Source organism: Pristiophorus japonicus, chromosome 2, assembly GCF_044704955.1.
Source record: "Pristiophorus japonicus isolate sPriJap1 chromosome 2, sPriJap1.hap1, whole genome shotgun sequence".
In the NCBI taxonomy this organism is placed as follows: Eukaryota; Metazoa; Chordata; class Chondrichthyes; family Pristiophoridae; genus Pristiophorus; species Pristiophorus japonicus.
The window spans coordinates 143,384,500-143,409,597 of NC_091978.1; positions in this window are offsets into that span (position 1 = coordinate 143,384,500).

Below are 25,098 nucleotides of genomic sequence, written 5' to 3' on the forward strand. Positions count from 1 at the left end.
TTCTAAGTAAGTAGCAATTTAATTTAAAGGGGAAAAGTTAAATAGTTGGGAATCTTTCAGGTTTAGGCAGAGAAAAACAAGGTAACTCTCCAGTAGTAGACAATTAGCAGCTAGTTAAAACCAGTTCTGTAAACGACTGACCAGTAGTGAGTCATCTGACCTAGATACAGTTTAAAAAGAGGCAGCTTGTGCAGAGCACGGAGTGCAGCAGCATAGAGTGGCATCCGTGAATTTGATAAGTGGGTGAGTTTTAAGTGCAAGTGGGGGTGGCAGGTGCTGTTTTGTCTTGTTTTTCCTACCAGTGCTGACACTAGAGCAGCTGATAAGGAGTGCGAGAGTAGGAGACGGAGGCCCAGAGACCAGCCCAACCAGCTGCAGACAAAGATAGAGGGGTGTGAAATCGAGAGGTGACGTCACAGCCAAGCTGGTAAGTGGTTGGCTGTTTGACTGGTAAGTATAACTCTCTTTTAGACTGATTTTTAGATTGTTTTAATTGGCAGCGAACTACTAAGTAGCTGTTGGGTGTTTAAGTAAATTTTAAAAGTAAATTAATTTAAGGGTTACGTCATGGCAGGAGAGCTCGGGCCCATGTCATGCTCCTCCTGTGCTATGTGGGAAGTCAGGGACACTTCCAGTGTCCCTGACTAATATGTGTGCGGGAAGTGTGTCCAGCTGCAGCTCCTGACAGACCGCATGACGGCACTGGAGCTGCGGATGGACTCACTCTGGAGCATGCGCGATGCTGAGAATGTTGTGGATAGCACATTTAGTGAGTTGGTCACACCACAGGTAAGGGTTAGGACAGATAGTGAATGGGTGACCAAGAGACAAAGCAAGAGCAGGAAGGTAGTGCAGGAGTCCCCTGCAGTCATCTCCCTCCAAAACAGATATACCGTTTTGGATACTGTTGGAGGAGATGACTTACCAGAGGAAGGCACCAGCAGCCAGGTTCATGGCACCATGGGTGGCTCTGCTGCACAGAAGGGCGGGAAAAAGAGTGGAAGAGCTATAGAGATATGGGGACTCTATTGTAAGGGGAATAGATAGGAGTTTCTGTGACCGCAACCGAGATTCCAGGATGGTATGTTGCCTCCCTGGTGCAAGGCTCATGGATGTCTTGGAGCGGGTGCAGAGCATTCTGGAGAGGGAGGTTGAACACCAGTTGTCGTGGTACATGTAGGTACCAACGATATAGGTAAGAAGCGGGAAGCGGTCCTACAAGCTAAATTTAGGGAGCAAGGAGTTAAATTTAAAAAGTCGGACCTCCAAGGTAGTAATCTCTGGATTGCTGCCAGTGTCATGTGCTAATCAGAGTAGAGGGAGCAGGATAGTTCTTGAGCAGTGGTGCAAGAGGGAGGGATTCAAATTCCTGGGATATTGGAACCAGTTCGGTGGAAGTGGGACCTGTACAAAAGGGATGGTTTGCACTTGGGAAGGACTGGATCTGATGTCCTGGGGGTAACATTTGCTCATGCAGTTCGGGAGTGTTTAAACTAATATGGCAGGGAGATGGCAACCTATGCAGCGAGACAGGGCGAAGTAATATGGAGTCAGAAACAGATGGTAGAAAGGTAAAAAGCAATAGTGGAAGGCCGAGTAAACGAAGGCCAGAAACAAAAAGGGCCACACTACATCATAATTCTAAAAGGACAAAGGGTGTTAAAAAAACAAGCCTGAAGGCTTTGTGTCTTAATGCAAGGAGTATCCATAATAAGGTGGATGAATTAACTGTGCAAATAGATGTTAACAGATATGATGTGATTGGGATTACAGAGATGTGGCTCCAGGATGATCAGGGCTGGGAACTCAACATCCAAGGGTATTCAACATTCAGGAAGAATAGAATAAAAGGAAAAGGAGGTGGGGTAGCCTTGCTGGTTAAAGAGGAGATTAATGCAATAGTTAGGAAGGACATTAGCTTGAATGATGTGGAATCTATATGGGTAGAGCTGCAGAAAACCAAACAGTAGTAGTGATGTTGGGGAGGGCATCAAACAGGAAATTAGGGTTGCATGCAATAAAGGTGCAGCAATTATCATGGGTGACTTTAATATGCATATAGATTGGGCTAACCAAACTGGAAGCAACACGGTGGAGGAGGATTTCCTGGAGTGCATAAGGGATGGTTTTCCAGACCAATATGTCGAGGAACCAACTAGGGGGGGGCCATCTTAGACTGGGTGTTGTGTAATGAGAGAGGATTAATTAGTAATCTTGTTGTGCGAGGCCCCTTGGGGAAGAATAACCATAATATGGTGAAATTCTACATTAGGATGGAGAATGAAACAGTTAATTCAGAGACCATGGTCCAGAAATTAAAGAAGAGTAACTTTGAAGGTATGAGGCGTGAATTGGCTAGGATAGATTGGCGAATGATACTTAAGGGGTTGACAGTGGATGGGCAATGGCAGACATTTAGAGACCGCATGGATGAACTACAACAATTGCACATCCCTGTATGGCGTAAAAATAAAAAAGGGAAGGTGGCTCAACTGTGGCTATCAAGGGAAATCAGGGATAGTATTAAAGCCAAGGAAGTGGCATACAAATTGGCCAGAAATAGCCGCGAACCCGGGGACTGGGAGAAATTTAGAACTCAGCAGAGGAGGACAAAGGGTTTGATTAGGGTCGGGAAAATAGAGTACGAGAGGAAGCTTGCAGGGAACATTAAGATGGACTGCAAAAGCTTCTATAGATAGGTAAAGAGAAAAAGGTTAGTAAAGACAAATGTAGATCCCCTGCAGTCAGAATCAGGGGAAGTCATAACGGGGAACAAAGAAATGGCAGACCAATTGAACAAGTACTTTGGTTCGGTATTCACTAAGGAGGACACAAACAACCTTCCGGATATAAAAGGGGTCAGAGGGTCGAATAAGAAGGAGGAACTGAGGGAAATCCTTATTAGCCGGGAAATTGTGTTGGGGAAATTGATGGGATTGAAGGCCGATAAATCCCCAGGGCCTGATGGACTGCATCCCAGAGTACTTAAGGAGGTGGCCTTGGAAATAGCGGATGCATTGACACTCATTTTCCAACATTCCATAGACTCTGGATCAGTTCCTATGGAGTGGACGGTAGCCAATGTAACCCCACTTTTTAAAAAAGGAGGGAGAGAGAAAACATGGAATTATAGACCGGTCAGCCTGACCTCAGTAGTGGGTAAAATAATGGATTCAATTATTAAGGATGTCATAGCAGCGCATTTGGAAAGAGGTGACATGATAGTTCCAAGTCAGCATGGATTTGTGAAAGGGAAATCATGCTTGACAAATCTTCTGGAATTTTTTGAGGATGTTTCCAGTAGAGTGGACAAGGGAGAACCAGTTGATGTGGTATATTTGGACTTTCAGAAGGCTTTCGACAAGGTCCCACACAAGAGATTAATGTGCAAAGTTAAAGCACATGGGATTGGGGGTAGTGTGCTGACGTGGATTGAGAACTGGTTGGCAGACAGGAAGCAAAGAGTAGGAGTAAATGGGTACTTTTCAGAATGTCAGGCAGTGACTAGTAGGGTACCGCAAGGTTCTGTGCTGGGGCCCCAGCTGTTTACATTGTACATTAATGATTTAGACAAGGGGATTAAATGTAGTATCTCCAAATTTGTGCATGACACTAAGTTGGGTGGCAGTGTGAGCTGCAAGGAGGATGCTATGAGGCTGCAGAGTGACTTCGATAGGTTAGGTGAGTGGGCATATGCATGGCAGATGAAGTATAATGTCGATAAATGTGAGGTTATCCACTTTGGCGGGAAAAACAGAGAGACAGACTATTATCTGAATGGTGACAGATTAGGAAAAGGGGAGGTGCAACGAGACCTGGGTGTCATGGTACATCAGTCATTGAAGGTTGGCATACAGGTACAGCAGACGGTTAAGAAAGCAAATGGCATGTTGGCCTTCATAGTGAAAGGATTTGAGTACAGGGGCAGGGTGGTGTTACTACAGTTGTACAGGGCCTTGGTGAGGCCACACCTGGAGTATTGTGTACAGTTTTGGTCTCCTAACTTGAGGAAGGACATGCTTGCTATTGAGGGAGTGCAGCGAAGGTTCACCAGACTGATTCCCGGGATGGCGGGACTGACCTATCAAGAAAGACTGGATCAACTGGGCTTGTATACACTGGAGTTCAGAAGAATGAGAGGGAATCTCATTGAAACGTTTAAAATTCTGACGGGTTTAGACAGGTTAGATGCAGGAAGAATGTTCCCAATGTTGGGGAAGTCCAGAACCAGGGGTCACAGTCTAAGGATAAGGGGTAAGCCATTTAGGACCGAGATGAGGAGAAACTTCTTCACCCAGAGAGTGGTGAACCTGTGGCATTCTCTACCACAGAAAGTTTTTGAGGCCAATTCACTAAATATATTCAAAAAGGAGTTAGATGTAGTCCTTACTAATAGAGGGATGAAGGGGTATGGCGAGAAAGCAGGAATGGGGTTCTGAAGTTGCATATTCATCCATGAACTCATTGAATGGCGGTGCAGGCTCGAAGGGCCGAATGGCCTACTCCTGCACCTAGTTTTTATGTTTCTATGTTTCTGCTCAACTATTTCTCAGAAGACAACCCCTTCATCCCAGGAATCAACCTAATGAACCTTCTCTGAAATGCCTCTAATGCAAGTATATCCCTCCTTAAATAAGGAGACCAAAACTGTACGCAGTACTCTAGGTGTGGTCCCACCAACACCCTGTGCAGTTGGAGCAGGAATTCCCTACTTTTATACTCCATCCCCCTTGCAATAAAGGCCAACATTCCATTTGCCTTCCTAATTACTTACTGTACCTGAATGCTAATTTTTTGTGTTTCATGCACGAGGACACCCAGATCCCTCTGTACCGCAGCATTCTGTAGTCTCATTTAAATATTAATTTTCTTTTCTATTCTTCCTACCAAAGTGGATAACCTAACATTTTTCCACATTATACTCCATCTGCCAAAGTTTGGTCCCTTTGCAAACTCTTTGGGGTAGAAATTCGATCGGCCTCTGTTGCGGCATTAATCCAGGTGGAGCGGTAAATTTTGCAATGGCAAATGGTTTGCGTCTGCCGCCGCAAAATTCATCAGCTGGGTCCTGAGTTTGGAGCAGAGCACTAAGGGAGGTGTTGCACGCCTGAGCAATTGAAAATCCCGAGCTAAACAACCGGTCCCAGAGTGCCCTAAAAGAGAGGCCTCGGGGAGGAAAGAAAAATCTGAAAAAAAAACACCGGTACTTTGCCCTCTGGGTTTCGCCCAGGGGCAGCGTTAATGGCAGCGTTGAGGTCTCCTGTGCCCCATCGTGAACCTCCGTTCCAGCTGAGCAGCACCGCCAGGAAGAGCTGCGTCGTATGTGCAAGGCCTCTGGTTGCGACATGGCAGTAGTTTTGACTTTTCCCCCATCTGTCCGCCCGGAAGTGCGCCCGCAATGTCCGTCTGGGAAATCAGTGTGGTCCAGCATAGCCGGCGGTGCAGAGGAAGGGAAATTACTCCAAGGGTAAGTGCGAGTGCTTGTTCTTAACATTTTTTAGCGATTTGTATTGTGGTGGCATGGGCAATGTTTGGGAATGTTTTTGTGTTTTTTTTTTAAGGATCCCCCCCCCACCCCCCCGCCCCAGGCATCTCTCGGACCGCACACGACCCGGCAATTTAGTTTGTGAGTTTCCTATCCTTACACCACGAAAAGTGTACAATGCCCCACTTAGTGCTAGGCCCCCTGATGCAGGGCCCAGATGCCAAAATTTCCATACTAAAGCGCATACTATTCCCGGCTGGTAACTTTCTTGCCCCGCCTCCATTTTTGCCCCGAATACAGAAAAGCCTAAAATCCAGTCCGTTAAACATTCCCAATACATTATTCATGCCAACATAACATAAATCGCACAAAAAAAAACAATCACACTTACCTCAGGTCGACATTACTTACCTCACTGTTACAGCTTGGAATGCTAGCTTCCACAGGCGTTCCCACTAGGGCACTGTGGATTGGGTGTGAAGCAAATATCGAGCCAGTGTCGCAACCAGGGGCATTGCACACCGGCTCGTCTCTTCCGGATGGTAATGCTCCGCACCCCCTTGAAACTGGCACCGAATGTCCCGGCGAAGTGCTGGAAGCTAGCCTCCCACCCGGAAGTGCTTACCACCTCCATTGCCACCCCTCCGGGGTGCTAACAGGGGCAGCAAAGGACTGAAAACCCAGCCCAATGTATCCTCCTCACAACTTGTTTTCCCACCTATCTTTGTATCATCAGCAAATTTGGCTACAATATACTCGGTCCCTTCATCCAAGTCATTAATATAGATTGTAAATAGTTGAGGCCCCAGCACCGATCTTTGTGGCACCCCACTAGTTACTGTTTGCCAACCAGAAAATGACCCATTTATCCTGACTCTCTGTTTTCTGTTAGTTAGCCAATCCTCTATCCATTGCTAATATATTACCCCCAACACCATGAGTTCTTATCTTGAGTAGTAACCTTTTATGAGGCACCATATCGAATGCCTTCTGGAAATCCAAATACACTGCATCCATTGGGTTCCCTTTATCCACCTTGCTCGTTATATTCTAAAAGAACTTTAATAAATTTATAAACACAATTCCCCTTTCATAAAAACATGTTGACTCTGCTTGATTGTTTTATTATTTTCTAAATGCCCTGCTACTATTTCCTTAATAATGGCTTCTAGCATTTTCCCAATAACAATTCGATCAGGATAAATAGAAATGTGGTAGTGATATGGTACTCTATAATTAGGGGGATGGATAACGTTCTCTGCAGCCAAGAACGAGAATCCCGAAAGGTGTAGTGCCAGGGTAAGGGATATCGCACAGCGGCTGGAGAGGAACTTGGAAAGGGAGGGTGTAAATCCAGTTGTCATAGTCCATGTTGGAACAAATGACATAGGAAGGAACAGGGAGGAGGTCCTGCTGAAACAGTATCAGGAGTGAAGCTCTAAATTAAAAAAGCAGGACCTCGAGGGTAATAATCTCCGGATTATTGCTCGAGCCACGTGCAAATTAGCATTGAAGCAGACAGATCAGGAGAATTAACACGTGGCTAAAGGGTTGTTGTGGGAAAGAAGGATTCCTTTTCATAGGACACTGGCACCAGTTGTCCAGGACAGAAAGGAGCTGTACCGATGGGAAAGGCTCCACCTGAACTGTGATGGAACCCGTGTCCTAGTGGAAAGCCTAAATATAAACAAAACAGGAAAAGAGAACATAGGAAAGAATAAAGTAAGGGAGGACATTGATGGCAAGGGAATAAATAGAGTTATAGTACAGAAGTCTAAAAAGATGGTTCCTCGCCGCATCTGACCTATGGGCCTCCCGCTGCCTTCCGACCTCTGGGCCTCCCGCTGCCTTACGACCTCTGGGCCTCCCGCTGCCTTCCGACCTCTGGGCCTCTGCTGCCTTCCAACCTCTGGGCCTCCCGCTGCTCTCCGAGCTCTGGGCCTCCCACTGCTCTCCGAACTCTTCTGGGCCCCAACTCCGCCACTGGGCTCGACCTCACACCAAGAGACGCCAACCAATCAGCTACCTGGGATGCCGTGACGTCTGATTTCCCGTCCATTTTGCCTTCGTCGCACTCTCAGGCTGATTCGCGCTGCTCCCTGTGGGGGTTAGCTCCTCTTTATGGTCCTGCTGCCAGTGGTGTTCTGGTTGGGGGTTAGTGCGCTGTCCTGGGGCTGGGTTGCTCCTTTTTATGGAGGACTTCATGGATGACAGCGCTCCTGGGTGACTTTAATGCCAGAGTTGGAAAGGACACAGACCTCTGGGGAGATGTGATTCGTAGGGAAAACCAGCCACCTACTGACGAAATGCTTAGAACATGGCCTTGTCATAACCAACACCTTGTTCTGTCAGAGAGACAAGCATAAGGCTGCATGGCAAGCACTGGCATCTGCTAGACTACATCAATGTCCAAGCGAGGACCGCAAAGACTTGCGCGTCACCTGCACCATAACAGGAGTTGAGAACTGCTGGACGGACCACCGCCTAATCCGCTCTGTAATCACCATCAACGTTGCCCCAAAACAGCGACGGCAACAGAAACAATGACGGAGGAAAATCAACACTGGAGCACTCCACGACCCGGCAAAGAAAGCACTATTCAGACTGCGCCTCACTGCCAACCTGGTGATTCCCAGTGACCCAGAGATGCAGAATGTCCACAGCACCTGGTCTGTCCTCAAGGTCTCCATAATTAGCACCTACAAAGAGACACTCAGTCACTTGACCTGGAAACACCAAGATTGGTTCGACGAGAACAACCAAGAGATCCAGGAGTTAATAAGCTGCAAGCGCAAGGCATTCTTGTACTGGAAACAGCAAGACAACAGCAAAAAAGCAGTCTGAAGGCCGAGGTCCAACAAAAAACTCGTGACCTAAAGAACAGATGGGTGGAGAAAGAGCAGGAGATTCAGCAACTAGCCTAAACCACAACATGCATAGTTTCTTCAGTGCAGTCAAGACCATCTACAGCCCAAGCACCCAAAGGTCCTACCCCACTGCTGGCCAAGAATGGAGAGGTACTCATCAAGGACAGAGAGGCAGTCAGTGCTCGCTGGAAGGAGCACTTCGAAGATCACCTCAACCAAGAGTCCGTCTTCGATGTGAGTGTCCTCAAATCCATCCTGCAGCATGCTACCCGCCACCATCTCAGCATAACCCCAGCTCGGCATGAGGTAGAAAAGGCCATCTGGCAACTGAAAAACAACAAGGATAGAATTCCCGCTGAGATGTTAACAGATATGATGTGATTGGGATTACAGAGACATGGCTCCAGGATGATCAGGGCTGGGAACTCAACATCCAAGGGTATTCAACATTCAGGAAGGATAGAATAAAAGGAAAAGGAGGTGGGGTAGCATTGCTGGTTAAAGAGGAGATTAATTCAATAGTTAGGAAGGATATTAGCTTGGATAATGTGGAATCTATATGGGTAGAGCTGCAGAACACCAAAGGGCAAAAACCATTAGTGGGAGTTGTGTACAGACCTCCAAACAGTAGTACTGATGTTGGGGAGGGCATCAAACAGGAAATTAGTGGTGCATGTAATAAAGGCGGAGCAGTTATCATGGGTGACTTTAATATGCATATAGATTGGGCTAACCAAACTGGAAGCAATACAGTGGAGGAGGATTTTCTGGAGTGCAAAAGGGATGGTTTTCTAGACCAATATGTCGAGGAAACAACTAGGGGGGAGGCCATCTTAGACTGGGTGTTGTGTAATGAGAGAGGATTAATTAGCAATCTCGTTGTGCGAGGCCCCTTGGGGAAGAGTGACCATAATATGGTGGAATTCTACATTAGGATGGAGAATGAAACAGTTAATTCAGAGACCATGGTCCAGAACTTAAAGAAGGGTAACTTTGAAGGTATGAGGCGTGAATTGGCTAGGACAGATTGGTGAATGATACTTAAGGGGTTGACAGTGGATGGGCAATGGCAGACATTTAGAAACCGCATGGACGAACTAAAACAATTGCAAATCCTTGTCTGGCGTAAAAATAAAAAAGGGAAGGTGGCTCAACCGTGGCTATCAAGGGAAATCAGGGATAGTATTAAAGCCAAGGAAGTGGCATACAAATTGGCCAGAAATAGCCGCGAACCCGGGGACTGGGAGAAATTTAGAACTCAGCAGAGGAGGACAAAGGGTTTGATTAGGGCAGGAAAAATAGAGTACGAGAGGAAGCTTGCAGGGAACATTAAGATGGATTGCAAAAGCTTCCATAGATATGTAAAGAGAAAAAGGTTAGCAGAGACAAACGTAGGTCCCCTGCAATCAGAATCAGGGGAAGTCATAACGGGGAACAAAGAAATGGCAGACCAATTGAACAAGTACTTTGGTTCGGTATTCACTAAGGAGGACACAAACAACCTTCCGGATATTAAAGGGGTCAGAGGGTCGAATAAGAAGGAGGAACTGAGAGAAATCCTTATTAGTCGGGAAATTGTGTTGGGGAAGTTGATGGGATTGAAGGCCGATAAATCCCCAGGGCCTGATGGACTGCATCCCAGAGTATTAAGGAGGTGGCCTTGGAAATAGCGGATGCATTGATAGTCATTTTCCAACATTCCATAGACTCTGGATCAGTTCCAAGGGGGTAGAGGGTAGCCAATGTAACCCCACTTTTTAAAAAAGGAGGGAGCGAGAAAACAGGGAATTATAGACCGGTCAGCCTGACCTCAGTGGTGGGTAAAATGATGGAATCAATTATTAAGGATGTCATAGCAGTGCATTTGGAAAGAGGTGAAATGATAGGTCCAAGTCAGCATGGATTTGTGAAAGGGAAATCATGCTTGACAAATCTTCTGGAATTTTTTGAGGATGTTTCCAATAGAGTGGACAAGGGAGAACCAGTTGATGTGGTGTATTTGGACTTTCAGAAGGCTTTCGACAAGGTTCCACACAAGAGATTAATGTGCAAAGTTAAAGCATATGGGATTGGGGGTATTGTGCTGACGTGGATTGAGAACTGGTTGTCAGACAGGAAGCAAAGAGTAGGAGTAAATGGGTACTTTTCAGAATGGCAAGTGACTAGTGGGGTACTGCAAGGTTCTGTGCTGGGGCCCCAGCTGTTTACATAGTACATTAATGATTTAGACGAGGGGATTGAATGTAGTATCTCCAAATTTGCGGATGACACGAAGTTGGGTGGCAGTATGAGCTGCGAGGTGGATGCTATGAGGCTGCAGAGTGACTTGGATAGGTTAGCTGAGTGGGCAAATACATGGCAGATGAAGTATAATGTGGATAAATGTGAGGTTATCCACTTTGGCGGGAAAAACAGAGAGACAGACTATTATCTGAATGGTGACAGATTAGGAAAAGGGGAGGTGCAACGAGACCTGGGTGTCATGGTACATCAGTCCTTGAAGGTTGGCATGCAGGTACAGCAGGCGGTTAAGAAAGCACATGGTATGTTGGCCTCCATAGCGAGGGGATTTGAATACAGGGGCAGGAAGTACAGGGCCTTGGTGAGGCCACACCTGGAGTATTGTGTTCAGTTTTGGTCTCCTAACTTGAGGAAGGACGTTCTTGCTATTGAGGGAGTGCAGCGAAGGTTCACCAGACTGATTCCCGGGATGGCGGGACTGACATATCAAGAAAGACTGGATCAACTGGGCTTGTATTCATTGGAGTTCCGAAGAATGAGAGGTGACCTCATGGAAACGTTTAAAATTCTGACGGGTTTAGACAGGTTAAATGTAGGAAGAATGTTCCCAATGTTGGGGAAGTCCAGAACCAGGGGTCACAGTCTAAGGATAAGGGGTAAGCCATTTAGGACCGAGATGAGGAGAAACTTCTTCACCCAGAGTGTGGTGAACCTGTGGAATTCTCTACCACAGAAAGTTGTTGAGGCCAATTCACTAAATATATTCAAAAAGGAGTTAGATGTAGTCCTTGCTACTAGGGGAATGAAGGGGTATGGCGAGAAAGCAGGAATGGGGTACTGAAGTTGCATGTTCAGCCATGAACTCATTGAATGGCGGTGCAGGCTCGAAGGGCCGAATGGCCTACTCCTGCACCTATTTTCGATGTTTCTATGTTTCTATGAGGCACTAAAACATGGCAGGGAAGCACTTCTGGTCCGAATACACAATCTTATTTCTCTCATCTGGAAGATGGAGAGCATGCCAGAGGATCTCAGAGAGCCGGTAATCGTGACCATCTTCAAGAAAGATAACAAATCCGATTGCGGTAACTACAGAGGAATTTATCTGCTCTCCGTCACAGGGAAAGTCATCGTAAGAATCCTCCTCAATTGCCTTCTCCCTGTGGCTGAAGAACTTCTCCCAGAGCCGCAATGCGAATTCCGCCCACTAAGGGGTACAATGGACATGATTTCACCACGCATCAAATCCAAGAGAAATGCAGGGAACAGCACCAACCCCTGTGCATGGCTTTCTTTGACCTCACAAAGTTCCCCAAAACTGTCAACCGGTAGGGATTATGGAGTGTCCTCCTCAAATTCGGCTGCCCCCAAAGGGTTTGTCACCATCCTTCGCCCACTTTATGACGACATGCATGCCGTGATCCTGACCAACGGATCCACCACAGACCCAAATCATGTTCAGACCAGGGTGAAGCAAGGCTGTGTCATTGCACCAACGCTCTTCTCGATCTTCCTTGCTGCAATGCTCCATCTCACCCTTAGTAAGCTCCCCGCTGGGGTGGAGTTAATCTACAGAACAAACGGGAAACTGTTCAACCTCCACCATCTCCAGGCCAGATCCAAGATCGTTCCATCCTCTTTCATTGAATTACAGTATGCAGACGACACCTGCATCTGTGCACATTCGGAGGCCGAAATCCAAGCCATCATCAACACCTACACTGAAGCGTATGAGAGCATGGGCCTTACACTAAACATCCGTAAGACAAAGGTCCTCCACCAATCTTCACCCACCACGCAGCACTGCACCCCAATTATCAAAATTTACATCGAGGCCTTGGACAATGTGGACCATTTTCCATACCTTGGAACCTACTGTCAACAAGGGCAGGCATTGATGATGAAGTCCAATACTGTCTCCAGTGTGCCAGTGCAGCATTCGGTCGCATGAGGAAGAGAGTGTTTGAAGACCAGAACCTCAAACCCGGCACCATGCTCATGGTCTACAGAGCAGCAGTGATACCCGCCCTCCTATATACCTCAGAGATATGGGGCCCGAGTTTGGTGAAACCTAAGTTCCGCCCATGTAACGTCGAAAGGACCATTAAGATCCTAATAGTACATTGGGCGGAAATTCGGCGGAAAAATGTGGAAAAAACCACCCGGTGGAAAAAATGGCCCTTATACGTCGATTCTGGGTGCAGGTCAGATTCTGGGAGGCAAATGCGATCCTCGGCAAAGTAACGCCAAGGATAGAATCGGGCCCAGAGAGTGGGGAACGGGAAAAAAAATGTTTCAACAAATGGAAAAAAAACTTTTCCAAATCCTTCTGAAAACCCTATCCAGCAAAATCGCTGCAAAAGAAATGAAGAAAATAAGTGCACTAACCTTTTCTTGCAGGTCTTTATACTTACTATTCAGGTAAGACCAGACTCCACATGGCCGTCTCTTCTGCTGCTGGAGCGGAGGACCGCCCGGACAAATCTGTGGAGTGAGCGGGTGGGAGGATTTTTGTCGGCGTTGCATGCTGACGCACGCCAGTGGAAGCCAGCGGACGGTCCCCAGCGGTCTTCTCTTCCCGCTGGCGTGAGGACCTCACCAAACGCGCTCAGAGGGGAGAGTGTCCAAAAACCAGGGAGACCGCTGAGAAAACTCAGCAGCAGCCGGCGGTAATCCCACCAGATTTGGGCCCATGGACTATGTACAGCAGGCACCTCAATGCACTGGAGAAGTACCACCAATGCTGCCTCCACAAGATCCTGCAAATCCAATGGCAGGATAAGCAGACTAACGTCAGCGTTCTCGCTCAGGCCAACATCCCCATCATCAAAGCACTGTCCACGCTCGATCAACTGCGTTGGGCGGGCTACATCGTCCGCATGCCCGATACGAGACTCCCAAAACAAGCACTCTACTCGGAGCTCCAACACGGCAAGCGACCCCCAGGTGGGCAGAGGAAACACTTCGAGGACACCGTCAAAGCCTCCTTGAAAAAGTGCAACATCCCCACTGACACTTGAGAATCCCTGTCCCAAGACCGGTCAAAGTGGAGGAAACGCATCCAGGAAGACGCCGAACACCTCTAGTCTCTACGCCGAGAGCAAGCTGAAGTCAAGCGTAAACAGCGGAAGGAGCGCATGGCAACCCAGGCACCCCACCCACCCATTCCTTCAAACACCACCTGTCCCACCTGTGACAGAGACTGTAGATCCTGCATAGGACTCGGCAGTCACATGAGAACTCATTTTAGTGTGGAAGCAATCATCCTCAACTCAGAGGGACTGCCTAAGAAGAAGAAAAGGATGGTTAAACATAAAGTGAGAGGAAATCCTATTAAAAATGAGTTAAACTGTCTGTACAGCAATGCACAGTGTCTGTAATAAAACATGGGAGCTAGAGGCAATCATGCATTGCAAGGGACCAGACATAGGGATTACTGAGACATGGCTACAGAAAAATCGGGACTAGGAATTAAACATTGCTTCGAAAAGATAGAGAGGGAAAAACGGGAAGTGGAGTATCTGTACTTATTAGGATAACATAATGGAAGTAGAAAAAAGTGACGCAGCTTTCAGGAAAACAAAAATAGAATCCATATAGATAGAGTTAAAAGATAATAAAGGATCAATCACACTAATAGGTCTAGTCTACAGACCACTTTATCGTGGAAGGGAGGTGGAGGAAGAAATATGCAGACAAATTAAGGAAATGAGTACAAAACAGAATAATAATCAGGGGGGATTTCAACTACCCTGATATTAATTGGACAGAAGAGGTAGGTAAAGAGATAAAGGAAGGGAGTTCCGACAATGTGTACAGGACACCTTTCTAAACCAATATGTAAAAAGTCCAATGGAGGATTCGCTATTGGATCTAGTAATGGGGAATGAACCAGAGCAGATAAGAGAAGTAAAAGTAGGGGAACATTTAGGCAATGAAATAGGAGCAGGAGCTGGACATCTAGCCCATCGAGCCTGCTCCGCCATTCAATAAGATCATGGCTGATCTGATCTGGGCCTCAACTCCATTTCTCTGCCATCTCCCCATAAACCTTGACTCCCTTTTCTCTCAAAAATCCATCTATCTCCACCTTAAATATATTCAATGACCCAGTCTCCACAGCTCTCTGGGGTAGAGAATTCCAAAGGCTCACGATGCTCTGAGAGAAGAGATTCCTCCTCATTTCCATTTTAAATGGGTGACCCCTTATTCTGAGACTATGCCCCCTAGTTCTAGCTTCCCTGATGAGTGGAAACATCCTCTCTGCATCTACCCTGTCAAGCCCCCACAGAATCTTATACGCTTCAATAAGATCATCCCTCAGTCCGTTAAACTCCATGGGCTAGAACTTCCACCTTTTTTGCAGGCTTAACGCCCACTTAACGCTCATGAAATGACATATAACACACATATATCACCTATTTTGGCACAAAATGGAAACTGGCGGGCATTTTTCGGAAACTTATCGCCGAGCGTTACTTTCCCCATGTGCTTAACGGCAAGAAAAAATATTACCACCCGCCCACTTTTTTTGGGCAGAATCAACAGAATGGGTGAATTCAACGCCTATATCGCCCAGCGTTACTTTCCACACGCAATTAATGCCATGATTCAATATTAACGCCCGCCCGCTGTTTTTTGTTGTAAAGAGCATATGTACCCAAACTAGGAGCCATGGAGATCGCCCATCATCAATTTTACCATCTCGCACACTTAGCGCCCACAATATCGCTCGCTCAAAAAACGGCCAAAAAAAGTGGAACTAACCGGAACGATCACAGCGTTATGGACGCCATGTTGTAGATCACATGTCGCGTCCTTTAAAAGGCTGCTTGCTTCAATCTCGGCGGAGCTCGGATTTACTCTGCAGGTCACTGGAGTTGTTGTGAACATCTTTTAAAACATCTTGACCATACTATGACAGATTGGAATTGAAGAGGTGTGTTTATCAGGACATTCAATGTTTGTGAGCAATCGGTGGAAAACAGAGAGCTACTGCAATGGGGCCTGTAATTTCTCACCCTCTCCTGGTGACCAAATACATGCAGCAGACTCGACATCACCAAAGGAACACTCCACTGCATTATGTGCCCAGTGTACGAAGTGACAGACAGATGAGGAGGACCAGACGTTACAACCCCGTAAGTACAAGAAGAAGCATTCTTACCTCGACTTGTCCGACACCACCTGCCTTCGCAGACTGTGCTTCCACAAAGAGGTTATCACTGAGGTATGCCAGCTGATAAGGACAAATCTGCAGCCTGCCAGCACCATCAGAAGTGCACGGTCTGTCGAGGTCAAAGTCACCGCAGCACTGTCGTTCTACACCTCGGGTTCTTTTCAGGACATTTGCAGACTTTCTCAGCATGCCACACATCACTGCATTAGGCAGGTCACTGAAGCCCTGTATGTACACAGGAGGGACTGGATCAGCTTCCCTATGACCAGGTAGGCACAAAGTGAGGGGGCTCTAGGATTCTCCAGAATTGCAAACTTCCCCAAGATGCAGGGAGCAATAGACTGTACGCATATTGCGATGCAGGCACCTTTTCAGGATGCAGAGCTTTTCCGGAACCGCAAGGGATTCCATTTCCTGAATGTTCAACTGGTTGTCGACCACCAGCAAATTATACTGGCAGTGAATGCTCAATTTTCGGGCAGCATCCTGCGTGAGAGCACTGTATCTGACATGTTTAACAATGAGCCACAAGGTCAATGCTGGATGCTTGGGGACAAAGGATATGGCCTCGCCACCTGGCTGATGACCCTCCCTGCGTGACACCCACACCGAGGCCAAGAGGCGATACGAGAGCCACAGAGCAACTCGCAATATTGTGGAGAAAACCATTGGAGTGCTGAAGCAGCGCTTTAGATGCCTGGACCACTCAGGAGGCGAGCTCCAATACCACCCTGAGCAGGTAGTTCAATTCATGGTGGTGTGCTCCATGCTACACAACTTGGCTATCAGGAAAGAACAAGAATTGCCTGATGAGTCTGACAGTCCACCTCACCAGAGCGAGGAAGAGGAGTACGAGGACGCTGACATCAGCCCAAACAATCAGGCTGAAGCTGAAGCTATGCCCCCGCCCCCCTGTAGACCGCATGAAAGGGCCCATGGTGACATGATAGCTGCAAGAGCCTTACATCAGGAGCTCATCAATGATCGCTTTGCCTGAAAGAACGTTGGTGTTATTTACAAGGCTGACACACTGCTGGCTGTGCAGGTCATATGTCAATGGTGAGCATCACCTTGGTGACTATTAAAGTTTAAGTTGATTGAAGTCAAATGTGATTATACCCTTTGATGTTAAGGAATCACCAACAAGTAACGGTGCAGCTATCTGAGCCTATGTGCTACAAAGTTTTGTTAAATAAAAAACATTTAAACTGAACATTAGTCTGAAATCATCAGCATTTCTGTACAAACCAATACTTTCCCACCCGCCCTCCTCTCCCACCCCCGACCCCGCTTCTCCTCCCGACCTCTACCTCTTCCCCTTCCCCTCCTGACTCCAAGCCGCCTAGCCGAGGAGGTCCCCAGGCGATGCTTCATTGGGCGGGGGAGGTGTTGACGGCTGAAGCGCTGCTTGGACGGATATCGGAGAGGACGGTCCCAAGGTGGGAACGTGCTCTGAGACATAAGCAAGATATTGCTCCTGACTCTCATGTGTGGTTGGCAATGTGTGGTGCAGTAGGGCGCTCCGGGACCACTGGGATCCCTCTGCCACCACTGTTTCTGGCTACCAGCTCCAGGGCCTCCTCCATCCCTTCCATGTTATTTCTTTTTTGTTAGTCAAAAACTTGGTGCCAACCATGTTCTTGGTGCTTAGTAGGCGTTTTGCTGCTGGTGAATCTCAGTCATGCCTCCCAAGCCAAACAAGCACACACCAAAGCCACACATGCTTTCAGTGCCTCTGAGCTCCCTCTCTCTCGGTCTACTCTTCTGCGCATGTCATGATGACCCTTGACCTTGTGAATCACAGGAATCGAGCATTGCCATGCTGTTGCTAAAGCCGGCCACACTTTACGGCAGAATTTCAAAACAAATTTAATGCTACCGTCCATTTGATATCGATCGCGGTAACACCCATTTTCAAAAATGTAAACTAGGTGTTTTGAGAATGGGTGAGAAGCTGGCGATCTGAAAACTCTTTTTTAATGCCCACGCCGGAAATAACGCTCATTTTTGGGCACTAAGCACAAAAGCGGAGGTTCTAGCCTCATATTAGTATGATCAAAACCAGATCGGAGAAAAGATGATTTTATGGGGCTGAGAATAAAGCTTGGGAAAATAAAATGGGCAACAATATTGTCAAAAAATGATGTAGAACAGCAATGGGAAACATTTAAAACGGTGATCAACAGAGTGCAGGAAAAATATTTTCTGCTAAAAGGAAAGAACAGATGCTATGGATGAATAAAGCCATAAGGGAACAATTGAGGGTAAGGAAAGAGGCATACATTAAGTACACGGACAGCAGGGGAGTGCATGATAAGGGAGTATACAAAAAGATTAGAAGAGAAGTCAAAAAACAATTAGGAAGGCAAAGAGGAACTCTGAAATTAATTAGCAAGGACAATAAAACAAAATAGTAAAATATTTTAAAGGCACATCAATGAAAAAAAGAATAGGAATAGGGCTGTTAAGGGATAGACAGAGTAATACCACAGGTAACAATAGAGAGATGGCAGAAATATTAAATAATTATTTTATTCAGTATTTACCAGGTAGATAAAACAGGTGGACAAGACAATGGATGATGAGATTAGTAATGAAATAAGTACATTTAAAATAAAAAGAGGGGCTATATTAAATAAACTAATCAAACTCAAAGAGGATAAAACCCCTGGTCTGGATGGATTACTTCCACGCATTTTTAAATAATCTAGGGAAGAGATAGCAGTGGTATTATTACACATATTTAATAATTCGTTAGATAAAGGTGTAGTGCCATCATCATCATCATCATTATCATAGGCAGTCCCTCGGAATCGAGGAAGACTTGCTTCCACTCTTAGCATGAGTTCTTAGGTGGCTGTACAGTCCAATGCGAGAGAGAACCACAGTCTCTGTCACAGGTGGGACAGATAGTCGTGGCGGGAAAGTGTGGGCAGGGAGACTGGTTTGCCGCATGCTCCTTCTGCTGCCTGCACTTGATTTCTACATGCTCTTGGCGACGATACTCGAGGAGCTCAGTGCCCTCCCGAATGCACTTCCTCCACTTAGGGCAGTCTATGGCCAAGGACTCCCAGGTGTCAGTGGGGATGTCACACTTTATCAGGAGGGTTTGAGGATGTCCTTGTAACGTTTCCTCTACCCGCCTTTGGCTCGTTTGCCATGGACGAGTTCCAAGTAGAGCGTTTGCTTTGAGAGTCTCGTGTCTGGCATGCGAACTATGTGGCCTGCCCAGCGGAGCTGATCAAGTGTGGTCAGTGCTTCAATGCTGGGGATGTTGGCCTGGACGAGGACGCTAACGTTTGTGCGTCTGTCCTCCAAGGGGATTTGCGGGATCTTGCGGAAATATCGCTGGTGGTATTTCTCCAGCGATTTGAGATGTCTACTGTACATGGTCCACATCTCTGAGCCATACAGGAGGGTGGGTATTACTACGTCCCTGTAGACCATGAGCTTGGAGACAGTTTTGAGGGATTGGTCTTCAAATACTCTTTTCCTCAAGTGGCCGAAGGCTCCACTGGAGCACTGGAGGCGGTGTTGGATCTCCTCGTCAATCCCTGTTCTTGTTGGTTCTATCTCTTCCCGAGGCCTTGTTGTTTTTCAGTTGTCGGATAGCCTTTTCAACCTCATGCCAGGCTGGAGTTGTGCTGAGGTGGTGGCGGGCAGCATGCTGTGGAATGGAGTCGAGGACAGAGTCTCGGTTAAGGAGATCTTCGAAGTGCTCCTTCAAGCAAGCACTGACTGCCTCTCTGTCCTTGATGAATACCTCTCCATTCTTGGCCCGCAGTGGGGTAGAACCTTGGGTAGTTGGGCCGCATGTGGTCTTGACTGCACTAAAGAATCCACGCATGTCGTGGTTGTCGGCTAGTTGCTGGATCTCCTGCGCTTTCTCCACCCACCTTCTGTTCTTTAGGTCACGAATTTTTGTTGGACCTCAGCCTTCAGACGTCTGTAGAGCTGCTTTCTTGCTCTCGAGGTGTGTTGCTGTTTCCAGTTCAAGAATGCCTTGTGCTTGCAGCTTATTAGCACCTGGATCTCCTGGTCATTCTCGTCGAACCAGTCTTGCTGTTTCCTGGTCGAGTGACCGAGCATCCCTTCACAGTGTTGATTATGGAGGCCTTGAGTGCAGAGCAGATGCTGTGGACACTCTGTTTCTCTGAATTACTGGGTGGCGTCAGGTTGGTTATGAGGCGCAGGTGAATAGGGCTTTCTTAGCAGGGTCTTTGAATGCTCCAGCATTGATTTTCCTGCGGCATTGTTTCTGTAGCCGCTGCTGTTTTGGTGGTACATTGCTGGAGATGACAGAGCTGATTCGGCAGTGGTCTGTCCTGCAGTCATCAGCACCTGTGCAGGTGATGCGGACGTCCTTGTGGCCCCTCGCTCAGACGATGACGTAGTGCTTGGCGTGAGGGTGTTGCTATGAAGCCTTGTACTTGATCCTCTGACGAAACAAGGTGTTGGTTATGGCAAGGCCATGTTGTAAGCATTTTGTCAGGAGGAGGGTACCGTTGGAGTTAGTTTTCCCTACCCCCTCTCTGCCGATCATACCTCCCCAGAGGTCTGTATCCTTTCCAACTCTGGTATTAAAGTTGCCAAGGAGGATCAGTTTGTCGCCCGGTGGGACTCGGGTCAGGGATTGCTCAAGGTTGGAGTAGAATTACTCTGTGGTCTTGTCTGTGGGTTACAGTGTTGGAGCATATGCACTGATGGCCGTAGCGCACTGGTTCCGGGCTAGGGTGAGGCAAAGAGTCATGAGGTGTCCGTTTATTCCGCAAAGGGAATCGCTGAGATATCCAACTAGCTCATTTTTTATGGCGAAGCCTACCCCATGAAGGTGGCGTTCTTCTGGTTTGCCTTTCCAGAAGAAGGTGTAACCACCTGCTTGCTCCTTGAGCTGGCCTTCTCCTGCCCGCCGAGTCTCGCTTAGAGCGGTGATGTCTATGTGAAATCATCTGAGCTCCCAGATAACGATAGCAGTACGGCGTTCCGGTCTGTTGCTGTTGGGGTTATCCATGAGGGTCCTGATGTTCCAAGTCCAAAACTTCATTTTTAAGGGTGGAAGATGCCTGTGCATGAACTCTTTTATTGTGGGGTGGCCGTTGCACACCAGCTACCACACGGGCTTGACAGAGCAAGGTCTTGGTCCAATGACAAGGGGATCCAAGATGATTGGAGACCAGGCTCTGCTACATTGGCCTAGCACACACAAACAAACATACTCTGACTGTCCTCCTCCCATCTTTCCGCAGGTCCTCTCTGCCTGGGTTTCATAGTCATTTACCATAGAAATGTCAGTCTTACTGATCCTCTCCCAGCTCTCTCTCTCTCCATTGTTCAGCACAATGATCCCTTTAAAATGTGCGGCTGTCTGACGCTCCCATGCAGCCGGCCCATCGGCTGTTAAATAGCCAAAATTTGAGTGGGCCACACAGCCCGTTAAAGGAGTCACTCAACCAAAAAAAGTAAGGGGAATTGGTTGAGCAACACCTTTACATTTATGGGGAGAGAAGATGTTAAATGAATATGTGTGGCATGGAGCCTTGTATTTCTATACATCAGTGTTTGCATCCATGCTGATGAGAGGTTAAAGTGCATTGCTCCTTTTAAAAAATTGCCCTTCAAAGCTATCAGAATCCCTTGTGACAGCATATGTGATTTGATAGAGTGGTTGTAAGTTAAGATGGTGCTTGAGTACTTGCAGAGGTAGTCCTTTGCATAAGGGAGGGTTTTTAAAATGTATTGTCAGGATGTGGATGACAGAGATAAGGCTTCATTTATTGCCCATCACTAGTTGACCTCAGAGGTGGTGGTGATACTGCAGTCCTTGTGGTGATGGTGCTCCCACAATTGTCTTAGGCAAGCAATTCCAGGGAGTGAGTTTTCATGACACCTAAGTGATAACAATGAAAGAGTATGAGAAGTAATGAGGAAAGTGAATGCTCTATCAGTAATACAGGATGTGAATCGGCAATAGTGCAGTAAATTACCTTGGCCACTTTTGTAAAATCATTGAATCTCTTCCAGCACTCTGTGGTGCATTCTCTAACCAGACTCAATTTTCCTCCCTCCCAATGGTGGTAATCCAGTGAGTAGCACTGTTACTGTTCTAATCTCATCCTCGATGGATAATGTTGGCCCTGGGAGGAAAAAGCAGTGGGCTAGTGGCAGAGTGTCTTGGGGAGGCGGAACTGCTAACCTACCTATGGGAGGAAAATTTACTGTACAGTCTTCTGATTAATGCTATAGCATCCTAATATGATTAGCAAAGAGAAGAAACATCCAAAATGTCATCAGCTTTGGTGCTCATCTCCACTTGTGATAGAATATAGGCATCCTCCACAGTTGAACCATTGCAGTGACTGGTATCAAAATAATTCTTTTTTTTTAATCAACAACTTTTCTATAATTTAACAGAATTTTACTAACTTTGTAATGTGAATTTCCCCCCACATAATAGCCTGTCTTTATCAAGTAATAATGTCACAAAATTAACTTTACTCTTTTTTAAAATTTCATCTTTTTTGTGTGTCGATGTGCGTGGGGCATTGTATAATACATTAGAGGATAGTAAATGATGATAATAATAAAAGATGATTTATTGCAGGAGAAGATTAAATATATAAAACTGAACCTCAGACTAACCGTTGAATGTAGATGAGGCTGCCCTTGACACTATTTCATCAAAATGAATATAAAGCTGGAAAGTGACTGGAAAAAAAATGGATTCAGCATACAGATGAAGAGTAGTGTCAGAAAAAAAAATCAAATGGCTATACTTAGAGTATAATAGATTAGAATGACAATAGCCCTATAAGTGATTACATCAGTGTTGTTGTGGGGTTAACTGAGCATTGCTTCAAGGTTTGAAGCATTACTAAGCATGCTTGTTAACCTCCGTCACGTCCTCCAGTTGCTCGTTCATTGACCAGTTCTGCATCACAGCTTGTAGGTTGTGGATTCGGTTAGCTAATTCAAGGATTTGCTCATCTGCTTTTCAAATGTATACTGCTAAACATTAACAAAGAAATAAGAGTCCCCTGAAAATTAAAGTTATTGGAAACCATTATCAGGGTCAAAATAAACTTTCATTTGGAAAGGCCTGGGTTAATGAAGGAAAGCCAGTGTGGATTTTTTAAAGGTGAATTGTGTCTGACTAACTTGCTGAATTCTTTGATGAGTTAACAGAGAAGGTTGATCATGGTAAAGTAGTAGATGTTGTATATGTGGACTTCTGAAAGGCATTCAACAAAGTGTCACACAGGAGGCTTATTAAGAAGATAGAAACCCATGGAATTAAAGGAAAAGTGGGGTGGTATGGATACAAAATTGGCTCAATGACAGGAAGCAAAGGGTGTATGTTTTTCAGCCTTGGCGGTGGTATGCAGTGGAATTTTCCAAGTGTCAGTTTTGGGTCCTTTACTCTTTGCAATTTTTATAAACGATCTAGTTTTAGGTGTAGTGAGCAGCATTATAAAGTTTGCAGATCATCGAACCTTGGCAAAGTAGTAGATAGTGATGAGGATAGTTCTAGCCTTCAGGATGGCATAGTGAAAAGGGCAGAGCATGGTAGATGAAATCCAATGTGGAGAACTGTGAAGTGATCCACTTTGGGAGGACGAATATAGAAAGATTATCTACTATAAATGGCACGATTTTGAAAGTGTAGATGAGCAGAGAGACCTTGGTGTCCAATAAACAAATCCTTAAATGTGGCAAGGCAAATTGATAAGGTGGTTAAAACATCATGTGGGTTAATTGAGTTTATAAATAGAGGACTAGAAAAGCAAAGAGATTATGCTAAAAATTATAAATCACTGGTTAGGTCTCAGCTGAAGTATTATGGACAATACTGGGCACCACATATCAGGAAAGAGGTAAAGGCCTTAGAAAGGGTGCAATGGAGGTTTAACAGGTGGTTACACAGGTGGTGAGGTCTTCAGTTATGAGGAGCGGTTGGAAAAGTTAAGACTGTTCTCCTTGGAACAAAGAAGGTCAAGAGGTAACCTGTTATGTATCTGATAACTCGATAGGCTGAATACTGTAAACTCACTCAGGTGCAAACCTGGCTCAACTTTATTCGGGCCCAAAGTGCCCACATTACATAGAAACATAGAAATATTAGAAACATAAAAATTTACAGCGCAGAAGGAGGCCATTTCGGTACATCGTGTCCGCGCCGGCCGACAAAGAGCCGCACGGCCCTTCGTCAGCAGCCCTAAAGGTTACAGACAAACCCATGAACAATGACGGAAAGGCAAAGAGCACCCAGCCCAACCAGTCTGCTCCACACCACTGCGACACCCCTTATACTAAAAACATCTACACTCCACCCCAACTGGAGCCATGTGATCCCCTGGGAGTGGCAAAAACCAGATAAAAACCCAGGCTAATTTAGGGAGAAAAAATCTGGGAAAATTCCTCTCCGATCCATCCAGGCAATCGAAACTAGTCCAGGAGATCACCCTGGCTGTATTCTATTCCCTGCAGTATTTACCATTATATCTGCGCCGACCAACTACCAGCTCTAGGTCTGTAACCCTGCGGGTTACGACACTTTAAGTGCCAATCCAACCATTTCTTCAAAGTGGTGAGGGTTTCTGCATCCATTAGTCTTCCAGGCATCGAGTTCCAGATCCCCACAACCCTCTGCGTAAAGAAGTCCCCCCTCAAATCCCCTCTAAACCTTCCACCAACCACTTTAAAACTATGCCCCCTGATTATAGCCCCCTCCACCAATGGAAAAAGACCCTTACTACCCACTATGTCCAGGCCCCTCAATATTTTGTACACTTCGATGAGGTCTCCTCTCAACCTCCTCTGTTCCAATAAGAACAAACCCAGCTTATCCAATCTGTCTTCATAACTAAGATTCTCCATTCCAGGCAGTATCTAAGTAAATCTCCTCTGCACCCTCTCTTGTGCAATCACATCCTTCCTATAATACGACGACCAGAACAGCACACAGTATTCCAGCTGTGGCCTAACCAAAATATTATACAATTTAAGCATAACCTCCCTGCTCTTATATTCTATGCCTTGGCCAGTAAAGGCAAGCATTCCGCATGCCTTCTTAACCACCTTATCCACCTGGCCTGCTACTTTCAGGGAATCTGTGGACCAATGGTGGAGCTTTGGAGGCGTGGCCTATTCAGTTGGAGCTGTGCTGTAGTGAGAGAAGGAACTCCCTGCTTTTGCTCCTGTCTGGAAGGCCTGGAGTGAGCCCTGAGACCAGCCCAGGAAGAGGAGGAGGGGGCTGGCTTACTACAGTTCAAGTCCAGAGGGAGAGGAGGAGAGCAGAAAAATGTATCAACTTTATTACTGCTACAGAG